Below are 6,958 nucleotides of genomic sequence, written 5' to 3'. Positions count from 1 at the left end.
AAAGCCCGTGAAAAACCAAACCAAAAAAAAAAAAAAGAAGCCAATTATGATCATCTTCGTTCGCTTTTTTTTGGAATTGATCCTGCTATATTCTCAAATTCTTTAGATATGGCCATATTTTTTGCCAAAAGAGCTCAAATCACTTGAATTTTCATCTTGAACTTATTACAACAATGATCAAACTCCGTGCCCCTGATACGCAGAGTGTTGCAGATGTGTTAACCAGATCACATCTTAAGTGGTCATATTTGGGCAATATTGCAGAGCAGGTATTTGCACAGGCATTTTTATTTCGCAATTAAACTTTTTCTCAATTGGTATTTTGGGGCGAAAATCATCTATCACAGTAATTTTATATTTACAATTAGAACTTTGTCAAGTAAGCGGGATTTCTATCTAGGGCACTTGACACATACTCTGTAGTAAATTACTATCGGTAACAAAACTAACAAAACAAAACTCTTGGTCAGCTACATAAGCTTTGACAACATAACTTCGAAACGATCGAATTTGCATGTAAATGATATAAAATTGACCTACCGTTAATTGAAGAGATCTACGTTTCTTATTTTATTACTTTAATTCGAAAAGTGGCTCAGAGTGGCTATGACCAAGAGCAGGCCGATTTGCCGGCAAGCTCATTGGCAGTCCATATTTCTAAAAAGTCCGTGCTCTAGTAAATGACTCAAGTCTGGGCTCGGCAAGTCCGGCTCTAATACCAACTCTTCTTTTCTTGCCCTTTACTAGGAGATGTCAAGTGAAGGAAATTCAAGAAAAAATGAGGTCTGGCACCCTGATTTTGGGTATTTTGTGGGGGGAGAACAAAGACAGACATCACAGTCAACTCACACTATCCGTCCATTATACCAGATTATCCAGTGATTTTGAGTGAGCTGTGTTACAAAACCCAACAAAGCGAACATGTTTGGTATGATTCGGTGAACGCGCTATCAAATTGGCTCAATACCACAATGCTGTTTGTTTAGATGAGCATGTAAAATGGAATAAATGTCAAAATTCAATGCATGCATAGTGTGGTCTGGCTGGGCATGTTGTCTTTGATTTTAATCCATGGAATAACGTCAGCTGTTCATGAACGCGTTCACTTGACAAGGCCTATAGGGGCCGGGTACCATTTCAGTTCGGCTGTCGCTGTTCTTTCTCTCCCCTAAAATTTCAGAGAACATTTTAAAAAAGAACCAAAAGGTTGCAATGGTGTAGTGATCTAGTACATAATTGTGGCTGATTCCTTTTTTGTAGCCCTCTCGTGCATGAGTCGGTGGGTTGAAAGATTTATGTGTCCTTTTTAGCACTTTGCCATCGAAAACACTTGCCATCATACCACATTGACAAAGCAGTAGGTGACCAAATTGAAGCAAAGGGCACTCGACACATACTCTGTAGCAAATTACCATTGGTAACAAAACTGATTTGTCGTATGATGGATAAAGCTTGGCTTAAAAAAACGGCAGTTAGTTTTTTTTTTAGCACACTTCTCCCCCAAAGATTATGAAAACAATAGTCCCAGGCAGTTTGATTACACCACTGCGACTTATATTTTGTACACTCAAGTGATGATATGATAGGGGAAACTTGCCATATTATGTCACCAAAACATTTTGAGAATAAATGATTTTAGGATGCCATGAACCGTGACCGCATCGTCCCAACAAGTCGGACGAAGCTATTTGTGCGGACAAATCTACGACATTGTACAATTTTCCTCTTTTGAAGTTGGCCGTTCTTTTTGATGGTCGATATTTTAGCGAGCTAAAATTGGTTCATTTGATGCTTTCGACAGATCTGAGGGTGATGGCGTTGCCGTAAATTCCGACTGCAGCTCGTTGGATAAAAAATTGCTTCTGGCGCGTCTTCTCACAAGTGTGTCAGAGCTATTACTTCGTTTATATAAGGGATATGTTTCTCTATGGTCCGTCCAGTTGTATTTCACATATTTAAAAGAGCAGAGCTCAAGTTAAGCCCAAGTTTCTGTTTCATCTCGACCACAAGGGTTTGCTATTACTTTGTCCTTGATGGTCTTGACACGAGTTCCAGGGCAAGGCAAGACCCGAAACTTTTTCACGTGCATCATGCTGGTCNTGGGATATGTTTCTCTATGGTCCGTCCAGTTGTATTTCACTTATTTAAAAGAGCAGAGCTCAAGTTAAGCCCAAGTTTCTGTTTCATCTCGATCACAAGGGTTTGCTATTACTTTGTCCTTGATGGTCTTGACACGAGTTCCAGGGCAAGGCAAGACCCGAAACTTTTTTAAGTGCATCATGCTGGTCATGATTGCCTATTTTATTCTCTTGGTGATGATGTTGAATTTCTACGACAGTAAGAACTCCTTATTCCTGATGGAAGTAGATGATAACCAGCAATTGGAGAGGGTGGCCAAAGTCCAACCCCAATTGGACTCGTTCGATGCCATAATAACTTGAGAACTACTCATGCTGGTTGTTGCTGATCTGGAGGATGTGGAATGAGGCTTGCCCCAAAGATACTCGAGGAACGTTTGGATGAGAATCGGCCACAATCTGATACATGATCTTTTATAGAGACCCTTAAATTGTGAATGAAAACGGGATGTCTGAAACCGCAATAAAACAATGTTGTTGACACTTTGCTATCTTTTTGTGGGGAGCATGTTCCTTTTAAAAATTGTGTCTATGTAGTATCCTTTCAAATTATATTAGCTATATATATTTATACTGAGGACTTGTATCATTACCGTAAAGTAACATATTTGTGCAAAGATATTCGGAGTGAAGTGTGGGAGGCCACTTGTGTGCCTTTGTCATCACATTTGCCAGCTCTCAATGGTTCAAATCAAACCAATACTTTGTTGCTGGGCCCTGTCATACGGAATTATTCTTCCTGCCAATTTTTTCGCATTTAAAAAGAAAGGCCAGGGGAAGGATCCATCTGGTTTCACTTATAGAAAATCTTCCTCCTCAAAAACGAGTGGCAAATCAAGCATTTATCCTCGAGCGCGCAGATCCATGTAGTCCAAAAAGAACCGAAAGCCCGCGGCAATTCCCATGAATTCGTAAATTGAAGCTCTTTTCAACTGTCATGATTTGAGCAAAAAGATTCAGGATACTACAAATATCGACAAATAGTATCCTTGAATCGGTGCTTTCTTGGCACAGGAAATGAATCCCATTTGTGTTGTAACGGATTTAGACAGACAGGGCTTGAACCGTTACGGAAAAAAGTAACGGGTTATCGTTATTGTTACTTTTTAGAAAAAAGTAGCGGGTTACCTGTACCCGTTACTTTTGCAAAAAATAGGACCTAAAACTTAAAAAAACGCTTCTGCGAATTTTTATTTTTAACGTTTAATAAATATGAGGTGAAACAAATGACTTTTGCGATTATTTATTTGATCTTATCAATGGCAAGCAAGTCATTGCATTGGAGAGGTAATTAAAAAACAACATTTGCCTGTTACGTAGAGAAGAAAGTAACGGTAACGGGATGGCCAAAAACCCGTTCCGTTACCGTTACTTTTTCAGTAAGTGGCGTGTTAACGGTAGCGTTACTCGAAAAGTAACGCGTTACAAGTAACGCCTTTATTTGTCACGCGTTACTTCAAGCCCTGCAGACCAACAAATATCAGAACTCATATGAAATGGTCACCAAGATCGTTTGAAAACCAGATTAAACCACGACTTACGTAAGTCCTTTTTTGTAAGGATGATTCATGAATATGATAACGTTCATGTTTTCCGATCGTTGCTATTTCACGATTTCATTATTGTTTATGCTTGTACGTACATAGTACATTTATTTCAATACATTTTTTACCCAACTAAATTTGACCAAGACGGAAGAGTTGAAACTTTAAAGTAGTTTTTGACTGGTGCATTCTTCTTTCTAACAGGAAATTGCATGATCCACTATGTTCCGAACTTTTTCCCCCATTGACCACACACTGTTTCCCGTCCATAAGTGTTACCAATCGTACAAATAATTTGTGCCACCAATACGTCATGATTATCCTAATTTCATTTTGTATGCAACATGTGTCGAAGCCAGGAAACAACGAACGTGAAGATCAAGTCCATCAATAAGAAGAACATATTGAGGCCTAAACTCTACCATGCTTGGACACTAAAATAACGGACCCTATAGCGCTTGTCCTGAATGACTCATGTGTTGAATTAACGTTTTGCGTGCTCACTTTGCTTCGCAATTTGCATTCTATTTGCAATAAGGAACATCATATTCGTTAGTCGAGATTTTGATTGTCGAACAAACTTATGCAGAGACTGGGTAATTTCGAAACTATTAGTGAGCATTAGCCAAATGACCTCGGTGAAACCCAAATTGCACTGAATTTGTGATTCCCCGAAGGGAACCCATTTGACTGGCCAGGAATTTGAGCCTAGCTCAAAGTTGATTTATCAATCATCTCAAATTTCAAGGGTTTCCCATGCTATCTAAATTTCTTCATTGACTCACTTTATACTTGAAGCAGTTAGCCAGGAACCATGGTCTCATATTTAGGGTAACACTGTTTTTAGCAGAAAGAATGATCTTGCACTTTTAGACCCCCAAGTGTCCAGATTTAGGATCAAACTGGTCAAGCCCATGCGATCAAGCCTTTGAAAAATCATTAAAATCATGCGTATCATTACAATGCATAGGAACGATTATATCACAAATGCTCTCAATTTGATTGCGGGGGTTATTGAACTCCCCCATTATCTTTAATCCAATGGCACTTGGATTTTCCCCGCACAAATGGACAATTCATTCGTTCAAAGGTGTTTTTTTCGAGATAATGACATTTGCCAATAGAATGTCTACCATTAAGAAAATGATCTAATAATTCATACTTTTGTAATACTGTACATAGCTCCAGCAATTTTCTTGTTAAATATTTTAGCTACAAATTGAGTTCACGCTCTCGCTCGGTTCCACAACTTTCGTCCATTCTGCCCAAATCGAATGGAGTCACTTGTCATTCTGTGCTTGGTCACTAGAATCACCTGTTCGAAATTAGTCGGCTCGTCGATCGCCACATTTGAAGGACTTGACGAAAATACGGCAATTGGACTTGGGACCAAAGATGGGCGGTGGCAAGAACAAATCGTAGCGTGTGTGGAGTATGGGAACTTTGTTTGAAGGGTAATCAGTTTTCCGAGGACAAGAAAATGCCTTTTTGATTAAAGTCATTGACGCTTCTGAACTCTGAGATTTGGATATTTTTAAAACAATTCTTAGGTGATTACTTTTGCATTCACTAAGCCATATTCTTTGTCACCAAATCATATGCATGAGTGCTCCAAACAATAATCAAAACTGTATGTTTTGGCTAGTACTAGGTTTCAAATATTCATGAAAAGTATAGTCCAGACACTAGATACGTTATAAACTGTTTTAGAATAGCGCTTTCTATTAAGTCTGGAACATGTTTTAATCCACATTTTAATCTTCTTAAAAAAACTAATTTGAACACTTCCGTGCAAATAATTTCTAGGGATCTCTTGTTACAACAAAACGAGCAACCCCATCATGCATCTTGAAGTGAAGGAAGAGGTAACCTTATTCTTGCACTTCATTCTTCAAGGGGCATTTTGCGTGTGAACACTCCAAACCTGTCTAACCCCGTTCCTGCAACTGCCCATCTATGACACTTTTTGTGAACTTGCTTATGTCCTCTATCTACATAATGTATGCCGATTCTCTCGGCTTCTAAGCTCAATTTCTCACATTTGGGGGTTTAAAGTAGCCAAGTAGTCGACTAGTCAAGTAGTCAAGCAGTAGTGGTGGTGGTGGTGGCTTGGGCTTTCAAAGTTTTGTCTGAGAGGGCGAGCGAGCGAACGAACGAACGAACGAACGAACGAACGATGCATTCCGGCCATAAAAATATCCTGCGCTTCTCTCCACATTCCAGACCTAAGTAATTTACTTAAGCCCCGGGCATCCATGTCCATCATCTCGAAAAGATGTCCTTCCGAGGGCAGAGATGGGCGTTCCATTCCATTCGGGTGATTTTTATATCGTACAAAAGCATCCAGGCCCAATAAATGTCAATGACGTGGAAAGTATGGTGTATATCATGAGAAAGTTGGCCTATCAGATCGGGATTCTAGATGGAAGACCCAACCAAAGATTCGTCGGTGTTCTTGTAATGAGATGTGGCCGTGTATGGCGTCCAAATGGAAAGTTTAAAAAAATCAATCAAACTTCAAAGGACCAAAAGTCTCCATTTGGCAAGAAACAAGTGGGGATATCTGCTAAGTGCTCTCTACTTGAGCACATTTGTCTTCCCATAAAAAAGGATTGCAAATTCAAAATTTGGACTGACCCCCAAGGGCCGACGACCTTGAACTTTGCGATCACTGAAACATTAATGGTATCTGAGACATGCCTTTTACTAATCAAAGTCGAGGAACGTAACAAAGCATGTCATTATCGTACAATTCCCCGATATGCGGTCTAGGGTTAGATCATCAGAACTGGCCGCAACTTCCCTCAAAGGGCCGAACAGGTTTTTAAAAATCTGCCATCTGCCATCTTCCATCTGCCCTCTGCCCCAACGGCCCCAATCCCACCTCACCCACAACAGTAAGGAATAGTACTAGTAGTAAATGATGAAGAATCTCAAAAACAACCTCAATGCCCGAGATCTTGCCGAGGCCAGCGCGAGGCCTTGAAATGAGGAGGAGAAATCCCCCGTCAACTCTTCAGAACCGGCGGCGAAAGTCATTTTCGCAAAATCTTGGGGGTCTTGTTCTTTCCTGCGGCGCTCGTCGTCGTTCCCAAGATGATCCCCATTGACCACAAGCCAAGGGCTTAGACTCGAAAGTATCGCCTTCGTCCTTACAAGATCGGGCAGCTTTCTGTCCCGTTGTGAGGGACGATTTGTTGGGTACACTCACTTTGGAGCACAGGTCAAAGCCAAGAAGGGGCTGGGACCAAGAGCCAGCTAAATGCATTCGTATCA

The sequence above is a fragment of the Tigriopus californicus genome, chromosome 10 (assembly GCF_007210705.1).
Source record: "Tigriopus californicus strain San Diego chromosome 10, Tcal_SD_v2.1, whole genome shotgun sequence".
Lineage (NCBI taxonomy): Eukaryota > Metazoa > Arthropoda > Copepoda > Harpacticoida > Harpacticidae > Tigriopus > Tigriopus californicus.
The sequence above is the reverse complement of the archived record's forward strand: the minus strand, read 5'-3'. Positions refer to the sequence as shown.